Here is a 22,312-nt window from a genome sequence, read left to right as displayed (position 1 = left end):
GTATGGACCTAAGAGAGGCAAACGATATTAAGAAGAGGTGGCAAGAATACACAGAACAATATGAAAAAATATCTTCATGACCCAGATAACCATGATGGTGTGATCACTCACCTAGAGCCAGACATCCTGGAATATGAAGTCAAGTGGGCCTTAAGAAGTATCACCACAAACAAAGCTAGTGGAGGTGATGGAATTCCAGTTGAGCTATTTCAAATCCTGAAAGGTGCTGCTGTGAAAGTGTTGCATACAATTTGCCAGCAAATTTAGAAAACTCAGCAGTGGCCACAGGACTGGAAAATGTCAGTTTTCATTCCATTCCAAGAACTTTCAGATGCTCAAGTTGGAATTAGAAAAGGCAGAGGCACAAGAGATCAAATCACCAACATCTGTTGGATCATCAATAAAGCAAGAGAGTTCCAGAAAAGCATCTTCTTCTACTCCATTGACTATGCCAAAGTCTTTGACCATGTGGATCACAACAAACTGTGGAAAATTCTTCAAGAAATTGGAATACCAGACCACCTTACCTACCTCCTGAGATATCTGTGTGCCGGTCAAGAAGCAACAGTTGGGAGTGGACATGGAATAATGAACTGGCTCCAAAGTGGGAAAGGAGTACGTCAAGACTGTGTATTGTCATCCTGTATATTTAATTTCTATGTAGAGTACATCATGCAAAATATTGGACTGGATGAAGCACAACCTGGAACCAAAATTGCCAGGAGAAATATCAATAACCTCAGATATGCAATTGACACCACTCTTATGGCAGAAAACAATGAGGAACTAAAGACCTCTTGAAAGTGAAAGAGGAGGGAGTGAAAAAGCTGGCTTAAAACTCAAAATTCAGAATAAGAATATCATGGCATCCGGTCCCATAACTTCACAGCAAATAGATGGGTAAACAATGGAAACAGTGACAGACTATTTTCTTGGGTTTCAAAATCACTGGGGATGGTTACTGCAGCCATGAAATCAAAAGACACTTGCTCTTTGGAAGAAAAGCAATGACCAACCTAGACATCATGTTAAAAAGCAGAGACATTACTTTGCTGACAAAGGTTTTCCTAGCCAAAGCTACGGTTTTGTCAGTAATCATGTATGAATATAAGATTTAGGCCATTAAGAAAGCTGAATGCCAAACAATTGATGTTTTTGAACTGTGGTGCTGGTGAAGATTGCTGAGAGTCCATTGGACTGCAAGGAGACCAACCAGTCAATCCTAAAGGAGATCAGTCCTGAATATTCAATAGAAGGTTTGATATTGAAGCTGAAACTCCAATACTTTGGCCACCTGATGGGAAGAACTGACTCATTGAAAAAGACCCTGATGCTGGCAAAGATTGAAGGCAGGAGAAGGGGATGACAGAGGAGGAGATGGTTGGATGACATCACTTATTTGATGAACATGTGTTTGAGCAAGCTCCAGGAGTTGGTGATGGATAGGGAAGCCTGGTTTGTTATAGTCTATGGATTGCAAAGCGTCAGATACTACTGAATTACTGAACTTACTGATTTATATAAAATGATTTGTATAAAATTTACTTAAAATATGATATTTTTTCTCTCCTTTTCTAAGGAAATAGTTCAAATATAAATTCCTCCACAAAAATGTAGCCTATTACAACACTGTGAAGATGTGTTGTAATTTTAGAAGAAACCACACTTACTTAGTGACTTCTAGCAGAAAGTTGTTTTCATTCATTTTTCCAATTTATTTCATTATTTTCATGAGAAGGTAAAATGTACAAAAAATAATTAGGATGGTTGAATATTTTCACCTCAATCCAAGAGGTTTAGGGAAAACATTATTGCTGAGTAGTTTATTGAGGTCACAAAAGGGACTGATCTAGGAAAAATTAAAAACTGAACTTCTCTAAAATTAAGTTTCAGTTGATGAAAAATTCCCATTAAGAAAAGGAGGATACAAGCCTCAAAAAGGAACTAAAAACCTTTTGCGTTATTTTGTTTGATAAAATACCCATGTTTTGAATATACATCCACAATATAAAAGACTCTTACTAATACAAAATAAAAAATACAACAAATATGAGCATAAACTTGAACTGAAATACCACAAAATGAGACATAAAAATGACTGATAAAACACATACAGTGCTCAACACCCTTGGCCATCAGGATAATGCTAATTGAAGTCACAAATAGTTATAATTTTTCACTCACTAGAATGCATAGATTGAAAAAGTCTAAAAGTGCTGTTGAAGTTATGAAGCAACTGGAACTACATACTGCTGGTGAGAGTGGTAAGTGGTACAAACACTTTGGAGAACTGGCATTTATAATGGTATAACAAAATAGCATATTATTATTGCATAAAAATATAATTTATGTCTGTACATGGCTCATAAAATACATATATACATATTCATATGTACATAAACATGTATCTTATGAACCAGAGGTGTATATACATCTGTTAAGCCTGAATTTCCACTTTTACACATTTACCCAAAAAGCAGTGAAAATATATGTTTTTATAAACACTGATAAAAGGATTTTTCAGTCTAATTCAGTCACTCAGTCGTTTCTGACTCTTTGCGGCCCCATGGACAGCAGCACGCTAGGCTTCCTTGTCCATCACCAACTCCCGAGCTTGCTCAAACTCATGTTCATAGAGTCAGTGATGCCATCCAACCATCTCATCCCAGTAGTCCCCTCCTCCTCCTGCTTTCAGTCTTCCCCAACATCAGGGTCTTTTACAATGAATCAGCTCTCTACATCAGGTGGACAAAGTATTGGAGTTGCAGCTTCAGTATCAGTCCTTCCAATGAATATTCAGGACTGATTTCCTTTAGGATTGACAGATTTGGTCTTCTTGGGGTCCAAGGGACTCTCAAGAGTCTTCTCTAACACCACAGTTCAAAAGCATCAATTCTTCAGTGCTCAGCTTTCTTTATGGTCCAACTGTCACATCCATGCTAATACTAAAAGGAGTTTTAGACCATGGAGAGCGCCAGGCTGCGACGGCGCAGGAGTGGCCGAGAGGAGCTACCCCACTCCAGAGGTCAGGGGCTGCGGCAGAGAGGAGCAACCCCACGTCCAAGGAGTGGCGGCTGCGTGGGTGCAGGAGGACCAAGAGGAGCTACTCCATGTTCAAGGTCAGGAGGGGCGGCCATGAGGAGATACCCCTCGTCCAAGGTAAGGAGCAGCAGCTGCACTTTGCTGGAGCAGCCGTGAAGAGATACCCCTCGTCCAAGGTAAGAGAAACCCAAGTAAGACGGTAGGTATTGAGAGAGGACATCAGAGGGCAGACACACTGCAACCACAATCACAGAAAACTAGCCAATCTGATCACACAGACCACAGTCTTGTCTAACTCAATGAAACTAAGCCATGCCATGTGGGGCCACCCAAGACTGACGGGTCATGGTGGAGAGGTCTAGCAGAATGTGGTCCACTGGAGAAGGGAATGGCAAACCGCTTCAGTTTTCTTGCCTTGAGAACCTCATGAACAGTATGAAAAGGCAAAATCATGGGAAACTGAAAGATGAACTCCCCAGAAGAGTAGGTGTCCAATATGCTACTGGAGATCAGTGGAGAAATAACTCCAGAAAGAATGGAGGGATGGAGCCAAAGCAAAAACACCACCCAGGTGTGGGTGTGACTGATGACAGAAGCAAGGTCTGATGCTGTAAAGAGCTATATTGCATAGGAACCTGGAATGTTCGGTCCATGAATCAAGGTAAACTGGAAGTGGTCAAACAGGAAATGGCAAGAGTGAACACCAACATTCTAGGAATCAGCTAGCTAAAATGGACAGGAATGGGTGAGTTTAACTCAGATGACCCTTATATCTACTACTGTGGACAGGAATCCCTCAGAAGAAATGGAGTAGCTATCATGGTCAACAAAAGAGTTTGAAATGCAGTACTGGAATGCAATCTCAAAAACGACAGAATGATCTCTGTTAGTTTCCAAGGCAAAGCATTCAATATCACCATAACCCAAGCCTATGCCCCAACCAGTAATGCTGAAGAAGCTGAAGTCGAACGGTTCTATGAAGACCTACAAGACCTTTTAGAACTAATACCCAAAAAAGATATCCTTTTCATTATAGGGGACTGGAATGCAAAAGTAGGAAGTCAAGAAACACCTGGAGTAGTAGGAAAACCTGGCCTTGGAGTACGGAATGAAGCAGGGCGAAGGCTAATAGAGTTTTGCCAAGAGAACACACTAGTCATAGCAAACACACTCTTCCAACAACACAAGAGAAGACTCTACACATGGACATCAACAGATGGTCTATACCGAAATCAGATTGATTATATTCTTTGCAGCCAAAGATGGAGAAGCTCTATACAGTAAGCAAAAAGAAGACTGGGACGTGACTGTGGCTCAGATCATGAACTCCTTATTGCAAAATTAAGACTGAAATTGAAGAAAGTAGGGAAAACCACTAGACCATTCAGGTATGACCTAAATCAAATCCCTTATGACTATACAGTGGAAGTGAGAAATAGATTTAAGGGACTAGATCTGATAGACAGAGTGCCTGATGAACTATGGATGGAGGTTCTTGATATTGTACAGGGATCAAGACCATCCCGATGGAAAAGAAATGCAAAAAGGCAAAATGGTTGTCTGAGGAGGCCTTACAAATAGCTGTGAAAAGAAGAAAAGCAAAAAGCAAGGGAGAAAAGGAAAGATATTCCCATTTGAATGCAGAGTTCCAAAGAAGAGCAAGGAGAGATAAGAAGGCCTTCCTTGGGGATCAATGTGAAGAAATAGAGGAAAACAACAGAATGGGAAAGACTAGAGATCTCTTCGAGAAAATTAGAGATACCAGGGGAACATTTCATGCAAAGATGGGTTTGATAAAGGACAGAAATGGTATGGACCTAACAGAAGCAGAAGATAATAGGAAGAGGTGGCAAGAATACACAGAAAAACTGTACAAAATAGACCTTCACAACCCAGATAATCACGATGGTGTGATCACTCACCTAGAGCCAGACATCCTGGAATGTGAAGTCAAGTGGGCCTTAGGAAACATCACTACGAACAAAGCTAGTGGAGGTGATGGAATTCCTGTTGAGCTATTTCAAATCCTGGAAGATGATGCTGTAAAAGTGCTGCACTCAATATGCCAGCAAATTTGGAAAACTCAGCAGTGGCCACAGGACTGAAAAAGGTCAGTTTTCATTCCAATCCCAAAGAAAGGCAATGCCAAAGAATGCTCAAACTCCCGCACAATTGCGTTCATCTCAAAGAAAGGCAATGCCAAAGAATGCTCAATCTCCCGCACAATTGTGTTCATCTCACACGCTAGTAAAGTAATGCTCAAAATTCTCCAAGCCAGGCTTCAGCAATATGTGAACTGTGAACTTCCAGATGTTCAAGCTGGTTTTAGAGAAGGCAGAGGAACCAGAGATCAAATTGCCAACATTTGCTGGATTATCAAAAAAGCAAGCGAGTTCCAGGAAAACATATATTTCTTCTTTATTGATTATGCCAAAGCCTTTGACTGTGTGGATCACAATAAACTGTGGAAAATTCTGGAGGACATGGGTATACCGGACCACCTGAGCTGCCTCTTGAGAAACCTATGTGCAGGTCAGGGAGCAACAGTTAGAACTGGACATGGAACAACACACTGGTTCCAAATAGGAAAAGTAGTATGTCAAGGCTGTATATTGTCACCCTGCTTATTTAACTTATATGCAGAGTACATCATGAGAAATGCTGGGCTGGAAGAAACACATGCTGGAATCTAGATTTCCGGGAGAAATATCAATAACCTCAGATATGCAGATGACACCACTCTTATGGCAGAAAATGAAGAGGAACTAAAGAGCCTCTTGATGAAAGTGAAAGAGGAGAATGAAAAAGTTGGCTTAAAGCTCAACATTCAGAAAACTAAGATCATGGCATCTGGTCCCATCATTTCATGGAAAATAGATGGAGAAACAGTGGAAACAGTGTCACGCTTTATTTTTTGGGGCTCCAAAGTCACTGCAGATGGTGATCACAGACATGAAATTAAAAGATGCTTACTCCTTGGAAGGAAAGTTATGACCAACCTAGATAGCATATTAAAAAGCTGAGACTTTACTTTGCCAACAAAGGTCCATCTAGTCAAGGCTATGGTTTTTCCAGTGGTCATGTATGGATGTGAGAGTTGGACTGTGAAGAAAGCTGAGCGCTGAAAAATTGATGCTTTTGATGTTGGAGAAGACTCTTGAGAGTCCCTTGGACTGCAAGGAGATCCAATCAGTCCATCCTGGAGGAGATCAGTCCTGGGTGTTCATTGGAAGGACTGATGATGAAGCTGAAACTCCAGTACTTTGGCCACCTCATGGGAAAAGTTGACTCATTGGAAAAGACCCTGATGCTGGGAGGGATTGGGGGCAGGAGGAGAAGGGGACGACAGAGGATGAGACAGCTGGATGGCATCACTGATTCGATGGACATGATTTTGAGTAAACTCCAGGAGCTGGTGATGGACAGGGAGGCCTGGCGTGCTGTGGGGTCACAAGACTTGGACATGACTGAGCAACTGAACTGAACTGAACTGAGCTATTCATAATAGTCAAATACATGAAACAACACTAATGCTCATTACCAGAGAAATCGACAAATTGAATAATGACTTGTGATATTCTCAAAGAATGATTTACTTTCTGACCATTAAAAAAGAAAACACTACTGGTACTCAAAATAACATGGACAGTTTTTTTTTTTTTTTTTAATAAAAAAAACAGTCTAAGAAATCAGACACAAAAGAATAAATATTATTTACAGTAGACCTTTGAACACCATGGGTTTAAACTGCATAGGTCTACTTGTACATAGATTTTTGTTCCCAACCAATATGCACTCCTGAACTACAGTATCCACAGCTGGTTGAACTCACAGAAGCAGAAGAGGGGATGGTAGATATGCAGGGCTGACTCTAAAGTTATATGCAGATTTTCCACCTCCTGGGATTTTGCCACCCCTTCCTCCCCCAGTATGTTCAAGGGTCAAATGTGTGAGCTTTATGGAACTCAAGTAATAGATAGACTTTGGTGATAGAAATAAGATGAGTAGCTGCAAGGAATAAAGTGTGAATGGGTAGGATAGAGGAGACAAAAAGTAATTTTGGAGCATGATAAAAATTTTCTATATCTTGCTGAATATGATAGCTACAAGGTTGTATAAAATGCTCAATACATGTAAAACTGACTGACTAAGTACAATGCAATTTATTAATATGTTAACTTTACTTCTGTAGAAATATGAATCTAAAATACAGTGGCAGCAGTAATAATGATTCATATTTCTCACAGCACAAGGAATAATAATATTACATACTTTATTTAGGAAACCAGATGAAAAGAGATGATATTTAATAACATATGATGTTTCATTGAATCTTTTAAAATATCTATTTGAAATTAAAAAGTAATATATAATCATAGTAAAAAAGTTGTTTTAGAAGTATAGAGAAAAAAAGAAAAGAAGTATAGAGAAGTAAACAGCGAAATAAATTAACACCCCTCCTTCATCTTCATTGTTTACTACTAATGCTAAATATATAATGGTAAAGCTTTTTTTTTTTTTTCCCCCAGAAAAGGAAAGTATGTCAAAATTAGTTTCTGAGTACTTGTATGTCTGAAAATTTTTATTCTATTGCCATATTGAAGTCTAAATTTAAAACTATTTTCCATGTGCATAAGAAGACACTAATTCATTGTTTTCTAGAATATACATTATTGCTGGTTAAAAGTAAGATGACAGTCTGTCTCCCATCCATTTCAAAGCCGCCAAACTACTCTTCTCTCTCCCATTTTTTTGGATAATACTTGCTCCTTTCAATCAAAAATTAACGTGCAGCAAGATTGATTAGGTTTGTTTTCTCTTTTTCATTTGTATCTCCTGAATTGTTTCAAAGAATATTCCAAGTGTTCATGTCGGGGGAAATATACTTAGTTCTTCATTTTACCTGATCCATTCTCTCTGTCATTTTTATGAGATGGAGTTAGCAATTAATGAGTTTTTTCTCTTTCCATTTTATGTGTATTTCTTAATAATAAAAATAGCTGTAAAATAACTTATTATGCATTTACCAAAAATGAGGCATCTTAAATTCTTTGGATGAATTATTTCATTTAAACCAACCAGCTATCTTATGAGGTTAATATTTTATTTAAACCAGTTTTAGAATATTAGAAAGCAGAGTATTTATAAACATACACAATATTGTAAATCAATTATCCTCCAATAAAAATAAATTTTAGAAAAAAAAAATATCCAAGATTACACACTCAAAAAATTATAGCACCTTGAAAAGATTAGATGAACTGTACACTCATTACTCTTTTCCTTTTTTATATATGTAAATTCCCCTAAAATTTATTTTTTAATTATCTAATTTGATCTTCACTAATTTCTACATTAATCAGCATTTCCACTGAAATATTTTGCTTTATTTTTCTTTTTTGAGATATAATTTATACAGATTAAGATGCACAAATGTTAAGTGTACATTTGGTAGCATATGATGAGTGTGTATATCCATGAAGCCAACACCCATTTTAAGATATAGAATATTTCTATCACTGCAAACATTTCTATCACCCTCCTTCCCATTAGTCACTACCACCACCACTACAACCTACCAAAGGCAGCGACAGTTCTAATTTCTCTCATTATAGATCACTCTTTCCAAGTCTTATCTTTTTTTTCAGTTTTAATCTTTATATAAATAAGGTCATATGCTCCACACTTTTTTTTATCTAGTTTCTTTCAATTAGCTTCATTCTGTGAGATTTTTTTCTCCATGTTTTATTCATCAGTGATTCATTTCTTTTTATTATTGTGTAGTATTTGTTGGTATGAGTATAAAACCATTTTTAATATACTCACCTGTTGAGAGAACTCTTTTTATGGCCATAATGAATAATATTGCTAGGGGACTCTTGATCAATTCTTTCTGTGCACAGCTGCCTTCATTTCTCTTTATCTCTCTAAACTTGAAGCAAAATTTCTGGGTCGTGTTAAACAAACATTCAATAGTATATAAAATTGTTCCTATAAACTGCAGGAAACTGCCAAATTTTCAAATTCTTCTTTTTTAAGTGAGTGGATCCTTTATGTTTGCCCAGCAGATCAGTGCAAGAGATATCAATTGACTTGGTTAACAAACTTAACCCCAGAATCATTCTAGCAAATGTTTAGCAATTGCCTTTTGGGACTGATTCATTAATTACTTCCATTGTAGCCAGTCTTAAGCTATCAACATAATATCAACAAACTCTCAAAATTCCTGGAAATTTCACTATCAGTTCTCCCAGTAGAAGTCACCTTCAGTACCTCATTGGTACTATAGCATTATTTTTGACAACAGGAAAAAAAAAAAAAGCAAATCAATTCATGAACTATCTGGCCTAACCCCTCCCCAAATCTCTCTGTGGGAAAGGAATAGATAAATAATAATGCTTATTGAATGCAAACTATATGTCAAATAACGTTTACTACTTTAGTGTAATATCTCTAAATTATTTAATACCTACAACAAGATAATGATGAAAGTACATTTTTGTGGATGAAGAAACTGAAGTACAAAGAAATGAAATGCTTTCCCAAAGTTCCACATGAGGTAAGTCATGGGGAAAGTATTTCAACCCAAACAATCTAGTGCCAAATGTCATATGATGAACTTTACATTTTTACATAGCTTCCACTCTTCTAACAATAACACAAGAGTTTGTTTTACCATTGAAATGTTAGTTTTTCACGATTTAAAACCTTGATTAACTGGAAGAATAGATACTTGACAGCATAAATTGTTCAATTATGTATTATACAGACTTTATAGAATCCACCTGCTATAATTGTATACAAAGATAACTTTAAAATATAGAATCAAACAGTCATTAGCAAAGAATGACTTTGTATTGGTTTCAAAAGCAATTTAAATTAAATTACCATTATTTCTCAGTTTAAAAAAAATTAAATTACCATTATTTTAAGTCAGTTCTAAAAATGTTTTGGAAAACTGGTTAAAAGATATATTTGCTAATTCATAATATGTCCACGTATATCACTGAGGCTACTTTGAATTTTCCCTATATATACTTTACTGTATAACAAAAATTATGTTCCAAATTCTCCAAAGTCCAGCTCATGGACAAAACAGAAATGTCAACTTTGCAGTAACTGCTGATTACTAAATAGGAAAGCCCCAAGTAATTTTTGTGGGTTCCAGATAAAGGCAGCAGGGGAGCAGATAGACTTGTCAAAAGACTGTTGGACCCTAAGGTGCTCATAATGAGATACCTTTATGACCTTCATAATTTTGAGTCTCAAGTTTCCAGGGCAGGCTGGGCTTCAGTGAGAGGGAGAAATGAAGATAAGTAAAGGTTAATAAAGGAGGTGGAGATGGCACCTGTGGTCCAAAGAGGGATACACAGAGCTAGAAGCTGTGAAACAATGTGATTTAAGTTGATGTTCTGGCTTCCCAGTGGCATTAGTGGTAAAGAACTTGACTGCCAATAAAGGAGACTTAAGAGATGTGGATTAAATCCCTGGGTCAGGAAGATCCTCTTGAAGTGGGCATGCAAGCCACTCCAGTATTCTTGCCTGGAGAATCTTATGGACAGGCTGAGGATAATGTGGCAATAAAAAATGGTATCTGGCCACATCAGTCAAGCAGCAAAAGAAGATGGTTCAGGAGCATGCAGGTCATTCTGGCTTGCAAGATTAGAATTTACATCTTCCAGAAGTGGAGAAACCTTAAGGTCATCTATAAGAAACACTCCAGTCCCTATTTCTTCTGGGTCAATGAGGGTCCAGACAATGAACTCGTCATGTGTTGCTGAAACTTGGCTTCAATACACTGACACCAAATTGAACCTAAGACACAGAGGTTTGGTTAAGCAGGAAAGAATAGTTCAACCGCTTGCCAGGAAAGGGGGCCACTGTGGGCTAATGCTCTCAAGGCTGTGTGTCCCATCCTGAACAATATAGTGAAAACTCATAAAATGGTTCAAGTAGCAGGGCACAACTAGCTCATGAACATTCTTCTAATTAGCTGAAGTGATGCAGAGTCAGTTGGAACCTACTAGTTCCAACCAGTCTAGCTAGGGTCTATGTTCTTGAGGTTAGCAGTTTTCATCTGTCGGGAGTCTGCTTCCTGTAAAAACAACTTAGGAATGTGTGTCAGGTTTTTATCTATATCTCTCAGGGAACTTCTATGTGACAGATTTATAGTCTAAGCTGATACTAGTTCCCCAGCCCAAAATAAAGAGCCTCTTAATGAAGGTGAAAGAGGAGAATTAAAAAGCTGGCTTAAAATTCAGCATTCAAAAAACTAAAATCATGGCAACTTGTCCCATCACTTCATGGCAAATAGATGGTGAAACAATGGAAACACTGACAGACTTTATTTTCTTGGGCTCCAGAATCACTGCAGATGGTGACTGCAGCCACAAAATTAAGACTCTTCCTCCTTGGAAGAAAAGCTATGACAACCTAGACAACATATTAAAAAGCAGAGACATCACTTTACCAACATGTCCGTCTAGTCAAAGCTAAGGTTTTTCCAGTAGTCATGTATGGATGTGAGAGTTGGACCATAAAGAAGGCTGAACACTCACTGAAGAATTGATGCTTTCAAATTGTGGTGTTGAAGAAGACTCTTGAGAGTCCACTGGACAGAAAGGAGATAAAGCCAGTCAATCCTAGAGGAAATCAACCTAGAATATTCATTGGAAAACTGATGCTGAAGCTGCAATATTTTGGCTACCTGATGGAAAGAACCAAATCACTGGAAAAACTCTGATGCTGGGAAATATTGAGAACAGGAGGAGAAGGGGGCAACAGAGGATGACATGGTTGGATGGCATCAATTGACTCAATGGACATGAGTTTCAGCAAACTCCAGGAGAAGTTTGTGCAAACTTCAGAAGGTGGTGAAGGATAGGGAAGCCTGGTGTGCTGCAGTTCACGAGGTCACAAATAGTTGGACATGACTGAACAACAGCCCCAGTCCAACAGGTATTCTTTGTTTCTACATCTTCACATATCACCGTTATTAACTCTGAAGTCAGCCTTTTACTTCAAAAGACAAGGACAAAGGAGCTTGTACATGTCTTCAACTCTGGAACTGATTGACCAGTAAGTAGAGCTCTTGGACAAATACTTGAAGTTGGACATTATCTTCAGTTTTGAGAAGGCCTACTTCATCATGGATGGATTTTGTTTAATATATTTATTTTTGATTGTGCTAGTTCTTTCTTGCTGCATGGACTTTTCTCTAGTTGTTGTGAGTGGAGGCTACTCTCTGGCTGTCGTATACAGTCTTCTCATTGCAGTGGCTTCTCTTATTGTGGAACAAAGGCTCTAGGGCTCTCAGGCTTCAGTAGTTGTGGTGCATGTGCTCAATGGTTGTGGCTTCCAGGCTCTAGAGCACAGGCTCAATGGTTTTGGTGCACAGGCTTAGTTGCTCCCACCACATGTGGGATCTACTCAGATCATGGATCAAATCCATATCTCCTACATTGGCAGGAAGACTCTTCTTCAGTGAGCCACCAGGGAAGCCTTTGTATGCAGTTTCACTGAGAAGTGATGTCCAGGACAGCTCCAAGCTGAAGACTATGGGGGAGGCTGACCAGCTGGCAGGAGGAGGATGAGTGGCCCAAAGCACATTGGAGGAAATGGGTTTGAAAGAACCCATGCCTAGCTAGGTGAAAATGTGGGGAGTGATGGAGAGGCAGAGTATGAGTGACTGCTTCTCATAAGTCTTTTTCAAGGCCCTTTTCATGGTGGTACCCATTCACATCCTCTCTGCTGCTTCATCTTCTTTTGGAGTGAGCTGCGGGTTTTGGATCTTCAAACAATGCCTTTATCCCTTCACCACCCACTTCCTTTTTATCATTTTCTTGTCTTAAATTTTTAGGAGCTAGGAGTTAGAAAAATGTGACCACAATAGAAGTGCTATTTGACTTCTATATCCCGCCTTTGAAGGACTAATATTACCTCAAACTTTCTCTCTTTTCTTATAACTGTAAATGCATATCAGGTTTAGGAAAAGATTTCAGGGTTCTTCTCCAATCACTGCAACATAACCTATCTCCACCTCTCCCAACAGACTCTCAGGGCAGTTCTCTCCCTGAGAGGAGGGCTTCTGTGCCTAAGAAGTCCTTCCTCATCTGCCCCTCCCCTTCCTTCTTGTCTTCAAACGGGCCTTGGTCTTGTGCCTTGAGAAAAACAATGTAATTTTTTTTCTAAACTTGCCACTTTGAAAGAAAGAAGGTGTGGGGGAAGGGTGAATCTTATGGGGTGCTGGGCCCAGTCTCTCCTTCATTCCATGTTTAAGAGGTGGTGTGGGGAAATGTCTGACTTTATTTCCTTTTCTATGATGCAAAGGGAAAAGGATAAAGAAGTTTTCAAGTAATGGAGTCAAGTGGGAAAGTCATTAAGATCTTTTTGATTTCCCTGTAATACTCTAAATCTCAAAATATCATCTGCTATAGTTCTGTGAAAAAAAAACGTTATTGTTATTTAGACAGGAATTGTGTTGACTCTAAAGATTATTTAGGTTAACACAGTCATTTTAACAATATTCATTCTTCCAATCCATGAATAGGGTATGTCTTATCATTTGTTTTCGTTGCCTTCAATTACTTTTATCAATGTCTTATAATTTTCTGAGTACAGGTATTTTATGTCCTTAGGTTTATTGCTGAGTATTTTATTCTTTTGAAGCAATTGCAAATGGGATTTGTCTTTATTTACTCTTTATCATTGTTTGTTGTTAGTATGTAGAAATGCAGTAGATTTCTCTTTGCTAATTTTATATCCAGGAACTTTACTGAATTTATTTCTTAGCTTTAACGGTATTTTTGGTGACATCTTTAGATTTTCTCTGTAATTAGTTTATCTGTAAATTTCTCTGTAAATTAGTTTCATTTAATCTGAAACAGTGACAGTTTTACTTCTTTTACAATTTGGATTATTTTTACTCCTGTTTCTTGACTGATTGTCTTGGTGAGGGTTTCCGGTACTGTGTTAAATAAACGTAGTGTAGGTGGCATCCTTGTCTTGTTCCTAATCTCAGAGGAAATGCTTTCAGCTTTTCATCACTGAGTGTAATGTTGACTATATATGTTCTTTATTATGTTGAGGTATATTCTCTCTAAATCCACTTTGTTGAGATATTTTACCATAAATGGATGTTGAATTTTGCTAAAGCCATTTTTCTACATCTTTTGAGTTGATCATACGTTTTTTATCCTAAATTTGTTATGTAGTAATTGACTGACTTTTGGATACTGAAATATCTTTGCCTCCCTGAAATAATCCCACTTAATCATGCTGTATAAACTTTTTAATGTATTGTTGAATATGTCTGATTTGATATCAGATTATGCTGACCTTATAGGATGATTTTGGAATCATAATACATTCTGCAATTTTTTGAAGCAGTTTGAGAAAGATAGGTGTTAATTTTTCAAATGTTTGGTAGAATTCACCTGTGAAGCTGTCTGATTCTGAGCCTTTGTTTGTTGGGAGTTCTTTTATTACCAATTGAATTTCACTTTCAGTAATTGGCCTACACAATTTTACATTTCTTCATGATTCATTTTTGGGAGAATGTACACATCAGTGAATTTCTTAAGTGGTCTATTTACTGGCATATAATTGTTTGCAATAATTTTTTATGATGCTTTGTGGTGATGTAGTATGTGTTGTAACTTGTCCTCTTTCATTTCTGATATTATTTGGGCCCTCTCTTTTTTTTTTTTTCTTGATGAGGATTGCTAAAAGCTTATCAGTTTTATTTGCTCTTTTAAAGGTGCAGCTCTTATTGTATTGATATTTTCTATTGACTTTAAGTCCCTTTTTTCATTATTTTTGTTAATACTTATGGTTACTTTTCTTCTAATAGCTTTGGATTGTGTTTATTTTTCCTTCTCTAGTTAATTGAGGGATAAATTTTGATTGTTTTAAACTTTTCTCATTTTTTAAAGAAGGCTTGTGTTGCTATTAACCCCCCTTGTTGTTGTTGTTGTTGTTGTTTTGCTGTGCCTCAGTTTTGATCATTTCATTTTCATTTTTACTTGTCCACAAGGTGTCTTTTTTATTTCACCTTTGATTTATTCAGTGATCTATTGGTTGTTTAGTAGCATATAATTTAACCTCCAAGTGTTTATTTTTTGCAGTTTCTTTTTTTGTTATCATTGGTTTGTAGTCTCATAGCATTATGATTAGAAATGATGCTTGGTATGATTTCAATTTTAAATTTCTCATACTACTTCTTTATTTTATTTTTGCTAGCTTTTAGTAGAATTCTATAACTCATGCCCGATGGCTCATCTTCTCCAGTGCTTCTCTCATAACGTTCTCAGTCTCCTAGTACCTTCTTCTGCGTGCACATGCATGCCAAGTCACTTCAGTTGTGTTTGACTCTTTGAGAGCCTATGGGCTATAGCCTGGCAGGCTCTTCTGTCTATGGGATTCTTCGAGCGAGAATACTAAAGTGGGTTTCCATGCCATCCTCCAGGGGATCTTTCTGACCCAAGGATTCAACCCACATCTCCTGCAGCTCCTGCTTTGCAGGCAGATTTTTTTTTTTTTTTTTATCACTAAGCCACCATGGAAATTGTGGCATAAAACTCATTGGTGTGCATCTGCTTGTGCTTTTGTCTCGTCTTATCCAGTACATACTGTGACCAACACTGATCCCTTGTCTTCTCTTCTTACCATTATAATCACAAGTAATAGTATAAATAGGCAAAATATGCTAAGACATTACCAAGTGTCAGAAATCATTCTACCCTTTTTATATATATTTATACCTCATTACAACTCTATGTCAGGTACTATAAATGTGGCAATTTAACAGCTCAGGAAATGAAAACACAAAATGTTGAAATTATTTTCTCATGGTCACAGAAACCAAGATAAAAACACCTGCTTCAGATCCTGGCCTCTTAATCACTATAAAGCCTGGCTGCTCATAACTGCTCCAAATAAATGGTCTTCCAACATTGCAAATATAATTGAGAGGATAATCTATATCTTTGAAATCACACTTTAGTTGCAAAGCATTATTTTGTTTCAAGTTAAGTTAGATTCATAATAAATTGTATATAAAAGAAAAGTCAAATAGGAATTTGAAGAATCATATAATCAATATAGTTAATGAAGACAACTAAATTGTATGGTTTTTATACTTCAGAATATATACCTTTTTATACCTCAGAATACTGAATAGTGATAGGAAAATGAGAGAGTTAAATCTTAGGCAGGTTGACAGGCAGCCCAAGGCCCCTTGTGGAGGTAAACATTCCTTTATACTTTTTTTTTCCCCCTTAGTCAGGGTAAGACATGTTTTTTTTTACACCCTGTACAGATATTGCAACAATGTATCTCACTTGAGATCTGGCCTTTCATTAAGTCAGGAGCTAATGATTACACACATCTTACTTATGAATATGCTTTTCTTAGGCTCTATGTTAATGATTATAATTGTAACAAATCTTGCCTAGGAACCTGTTTCTCAGCAACAGAATATCTTGCCCAGAGACTTGTTGCCTGGAACACTTTCCTTCTGGTTAATCTTGTACTAAAGTTATCTCAGCATGTATGCCTTGGGAAAGGGTTTGGTGGAACATTTACAAACTGAGGTATTATTTTCATCTTTTCTAGCAGCCAGTTGAAAATTATATAATGCCCTATTTAAACTAGTGAGGTGGGTACTCTTTCTATCTCCTTCTGATGTCTATATCAGAAGCTTTCTCTATTCTTTAATAAAATCTCTGTTGCACAAAGCTCTAAGTGACTGAGACTGTGTCTTTGGTACTGGAGTGGAGTGAAATCTTCTCCTTCAGAGGCCACAAACCTGACACCGACCACCATAAGCTATCAAAAATGTACTAGACTATAACAATAAAGTAGGAAATTAATAGCATTTATTCAAGATGGGTTGAATGGGAAAACATCATAAATATATTTAGCCTTCATTTCACACACTAGAAAGGTAATGCTCAAAATCCTTCAAGTTAGACTTCAGCAGTACATGAACAAAGAGCTTCCAGATGAATAAGCTTGATTTAGAAAAGGCAGAAGAAGCAAAGAACAAATTGCTAGCCTCCACTGGGTCATAGAAAAAGCAAGAGAATTCCAGAAAAACCATCTATTTCTGCTTCATTGACTACAGTAAAGCCTTTGACTGTGTGGATCACAACAAAATTGTGGAAAATTCTTGGAGATAGGAATACCTGACCATCATGCCTGCTTCCTGAGAAACCTGTATGCAGGCCAAAAAGCAACAGTTAGAACCAGTCATGGAACAACAGACTGGTTCCAAATTGGGAAAGGAGTACATCAAGTCTGTATATTGTCACCCTGCTTGTATACATCACACAAAATCGAGGTTGGATGAACCACGAGCTAAAATCAAGATTTCCAGGAGAAATATCAACAACCTCAGATACACAAATGATTCCACCCTAATAGTAGAAAGCAAAGAGGAACTAAAAATCCTCTTGATGAAGGTGAAAGAGGAGAGTGAAAAAGCTGGCTTAAAACTCAACATTCAAAAGACTAAGATCATGGTAAATGGTCTCATCACTTCATGGCAAATAGATGGGGGAAAATGGGAACAGTGATAGATTTTATTTTCTCAGGCTCCAAAATCACTGCAGATGATGACTGCAACCATGAAATTAAAAAACACTTGCTCCTTGCAAGATAAGGTATGACAAATCTAAACAGCATATAAAAAATAGAGACAGCATTTTGCTAACAGAGGTCCATATATTCAAAGGTATGGTTTTCCAGTAGTCGTGTACAGATATGAGAGTTGGACCATAAAAATGTCTGAGTGTTGAAGAATTGATCCTTTCAATTTGTGTTGCTGGAGAAGTCTCTGGAGAGTCTGCTAGGCAGCAAGGAGATCAAAGCAGTCAATCCTAAAGAAAATCAACCCTGGATATTTATTGAAAGGACTGATGCTGAAGCTCCAATACTTTGGCTACCTGATGTAAAGAGTCAACTCGTTGGAAAAGATTCTGATGCTGGAAAAGATTGAGAGCAGAATGAGAAGAGGGTGGCAGATGTTGAGATGGCTGGATGGCATCATCAACTCAATGGACAGGAGCCTGAGCAAACTCTGAGAGATAGTGAAGATAGGGGAGCCTGACATGCTTTAGCCCATGGTTTCACAGAGTCAGATACGAGTTAGTGACTGAACAACAGTATATAATGAACATACAAGAAAAGCAAAGGAAACAAAGCAATTCAAGTTGACTAAAACACGTGAATGGAGAAAAGGAAACTATGGAAACAAACTTCATACATAAGGAAAAGAATCTTGGCAAGTTGGAAACACTAAGGGTGTCAAGAGGAGTGATGGATATAGTTCTAGGAAAGTAGGGGATGTCAGGTTTGGAGATAAGTTTTGAAAAGTATTTTAATGACTCTTCTAAAGAGTGAGTCCAGTATTTTTCAGAAAGAAAAACCAAAGAGTTTTCAAGCAATCTTTACCCACTTAGTTTCAATGGCTAGTTCTCTGTAAAAGCTGTCTATACTTTAAAACAAAAGGCATGTAAATCTGTATTCTTGGGGGCTTCAAATGGGTCTTTTCTCTTTTTAAAAATTGAAGTATAGTAGATGTATTATGTTATGTTAATTTTAAATGTATAGCAAAGTGACTCAGTTATGCACACACACAGACACACACATATTATTTTTCAGATTATTTGCCCTTATAGGTTATTACAAGATATTCAATACATTTCCCTCTGCTATACAGTACAACCTTGATGATTATTTATTTTATATATAGTAGTGTATATCTGTTAATCCTGATCTTTTAATTTATTTTTTCTCCTTTGATAACCATAAATGTGTTTTCCATGTCCATGAATCTAATTATGTTTTGTAAATAAGTTCATCATTGGATCTTGACAAGGATAGATTTTGACTCTGGACAAATGCTTACAGCATGATAGAAGAACTAGAAGAGAAGATATTATACCAATTTGAATGACTAACTTACTTCTTCAAATCAAGGAACATATTTTACAGCCCCTAATTTCCAACAATGGACAGAGTAACAACCTCCTTGCAGTAATAGTTTTAATAGAAAATTAGAATGAACAATTAAAAAATTGTTGTCTAAAGTGGATAGATAAGACCATGAAGGGCTGGTTATGTGCCTTCATGAATGTTCTCATATTCACCATGAACATGGGTAGGATTAAGGGATGTCCACACTGGATAGATTTCTCTGTTTTCCTGGAAGATGTGAGGACAAGGGAGAGGAGAGGATGGCAGTGCCCTTTCTTCCACATATCACCTTCCCCACCCCCACTCCATACAGTGGTCATATGATCAGGGCTGCAATGGCCAAGGCTGGAAGCAGGGATTGCACTTAATCAAGAAACTGTTTTGAACTTTTATGTCACAATATCAAATGTCCTGATAGAGCAGGATATGCCTTCACTCCATCTACAAAATTGGGGCTGATGGTGAAGAATGACTGCTAGTGAAACTGAGTACCCATAAAACTGAATTTCTCTGCTAAGTTTATGATCAACACTATTCAAAGCTTTTCCATTTCTTGTCCCCTGTACTAACTGAACACACTAATGCACCAGAGTCAGATGACTAAAATTGCCATAGTTTGTAACATCATTAATGTACTAAAATTGCTGGTGTTGATGATATCATTAATGCACAGACTCAGGTTGTTTCTCCAGGGAAAGATGAGCTAACAGATCCCAAGTTCATGGGCCACCAGACAAGAGATTTGTAAAATGTAGACATCCTGACTTCAAAAGCTATGATTAAGAAATACTACAAGCAGCTATGTTCTGAGATGGACTGTATTTGGCCCATGGAATGTGTGTCTCTCTAAATAATCCACTTCAACCTAAATTCACCTAAGAAAAAAATCACATCACAATGATTAATTTAGCTTCTTTGTTCTTCACCTTTAAAAATATCCCCAACTCAAAGACCAAGTTGGAGGAGATCTTAAGTTGTCTTTCCTCCACTACTTTGCTTAGTGCCCTGAAACAAATCCTTACTTTACTTTGAATGCTCACTCTCAGAATTTGGCTTTTGGTGCCTAAAGACTGCAAGCCCATTTCTCTTCCAATAATTTAATCATTTGTCCTTGTGTAATGAAACCTCCATAAAATCCCCCCCAAAAAAGGTTTAAGGGCTTCTATGTTGGTGCATAAGTAGAGATTTGGGAAAGTAGCATTCTCAAAGGGGCATGAAAGTTTCCCATGAATGATATTTTATACGTAATTGCCATATTCATCTCTTCCATCTGGCTGTTGCTGAATTATCTCCCCTTACAATGGGCACATCTGATGTACAGCCATCCATCCATAGTGCAGGTAATGACTTGGACTAGTGATTGGCATCCTGAGATGGAGGGGGTCTTTGGGACCTCCAATCTGTAGGTAGTAGGTTAGATGTGCAGATAACCTGGGCTTGTGATTGACATCTGAAGTGGAGGGTGGTCTTTGGGATTGAGCCCTCTACCTATGAAATCTGATGCTATCTCCAGGTAGGTGTGAGGGACATATCCCACGTCCTCAGATAGGAATTAGAGGCAGTATATCCCAATTTCCCAATTTTCAGTGGTACACAATGTATATTATCGTATTTAGAGATCTAAGAAATTTTGAATTAGGTCAACCTATTTACTTCTGTTTACCTCATAGTTTCCTAATATTATTTGTTCCTGAAATATTCCCCCTCACCCTTCACATCATCAGTAACATCTCACAGAACTCTATTGACTATACTTTAGGATATTTAGAATATTCCTCCATATGATAGACATTCTTTATGGATTGCATGCCTCTCAAAGTTAATTATATCTTTCAAATGTTTGACTTCACAATCCAGAGTCTGGATTTGGAGAAGAGCTGGATGGCTCCAGTATCACTCTTCATTGCAGTGTCTGTAAGCAGCCTTTGACAGGAAATGTTCTTTACAGGAAAGAACTCTCTGAAGAGGCACTCTTATGTCTTGTCACTAACCTTCAACCAGGCATCTACATGTTCTACTCATCTCTATCATTGAAAAGTGTGCACCTTTCAAAACTTTTGATCATACAACACTTTGCCTGGCATTTTTTTTCTCATATATTGAAGATGTAGGAAGGAAGAATAAGTAATTACCTGTTGACCAGATCGCTTTCTTAGCTTCCCCTTCAGTAATCTCACAAACTATATGAACAAGATAGTGTATAAGACAAAGGTCCGTATAGTCAAAGCTATGTTTTTTCTACAATCATGTACAATGTGGGAGTTGGACAACGAAGGCTGAGCACCAAAGAATTGATGCTTTTGAATTGCAGTGCTGGAGAAGACTCTTGAGAGTCCCTTGGACAGCAAGGAGACCAAACTTGTCAATCTTAAAGGAAATCAAACCTCAATATTCATTGGAAGGACTGATGTGGAAACTAAAGCTCCAGTACTTCAATCACCTGATGTGAAGAGTCAGTTCACTGGAAAAGACACAGATGCTGGGGAAGAATGAGGGCAGGAGAAGGGGAGAACAGATTATGAGATGACTGAATAGCTTCACTGACTCAATGGACATGAGTTTGGGCAAACTCCAGGATATAGTGAAGGATAGAGAAGCCTGATGTACTGCAGTCCATGATGCTACAAAGAGTTGGACATGATTTAATCACTTTGCTTGAACAACAGCAAATAAATATTACAAGGAGTTGACAAGTCTGCACACAGGCCTACAGACAAAGGGCAATGGTGATGACTCTGACACCCTATCTCAATGATTAATTGAATTACTTCCCTGATTCCCTTAAAAAAATGTCCATGGCCAGGCAGAATCTTTGGGGGTAATTTTGCTAGAACTCTGAATGTGCAATGTCTCCACAGATTGCCAACAATCTGATAAAAGCACATTTCTTTTCTACCAACAGTTTTGAGTATTCATTTTATAAGGGGGAAGCAGCAGGACCTTGTTTAATAATATGTTCATGATGACTGCCCCATGACTGCTTTCACATAGTTGTGTTCACTAGTTTATTGGGCACTAAGTCTATTCAATAACGTCAAATATGCAGGTGACACCACACTTATGGCAGAAAGTGAAGAAGAACTAAAGAGCCTCTGGTGAAAGTGAAAGAGGAGAATGAAAAAGTTGGCTTAACATTCAGAAAACTTAGATCATGGTATCTGGTCTCATCACTTCATGGCAAATGGATGGTGATACAATGGAAACAGAGACAGACTTTATTTTGGGGGGCTCCAAAAACACTGCAGATGGTGACTGTAGCCATGAAATTGAGAGATGCTCACTCCTTGGAAGA

General features: G+C 37.7%; 1 long non-coding RNA gene across 1 annotated transcript; it reads left to right on the top strand.

The window, feature by feature from the left end:
- Positions 1 to 456: 456 nt before the first annotated feature.
- LOC122447550 lies at positions 457 to 17,344 on the top strand. Its single transcript, XR_006271274.1, has 3 exons — positions 457 to 604; positions 2,639 to 2,641; positions 17,328 to 17,344. It is a non-coding gene; the product is annotated as an uncharacterized LOC122447550 (long non-coding RNA).
- The last annotated feature ends 4,968 nt before the right edge of the window (positions 17,345 to 22,312 follow it).

This window comes from Cervus canadensis, chromosome 9, assembly GCF_019320065.1.
Source record: "Cervus canadensis isolate Bull #8, Minnesota chromosome 9, ASM1932006v1, whole genome shotgun sequence".
In the NCBI taxonomy this organism is placed as follows: domain Eukaryota; kingdom Metazoa; phylum Chordata; class Mammalia; order Artiodactyla; family Cervidae; genus Cervus; species Cervus canadensis.
The sequence above is the reverse complement of the archived record's forward strand: the minus strand, read 5'-3'. Positions and strand labels throughout refer to the sequence as shown.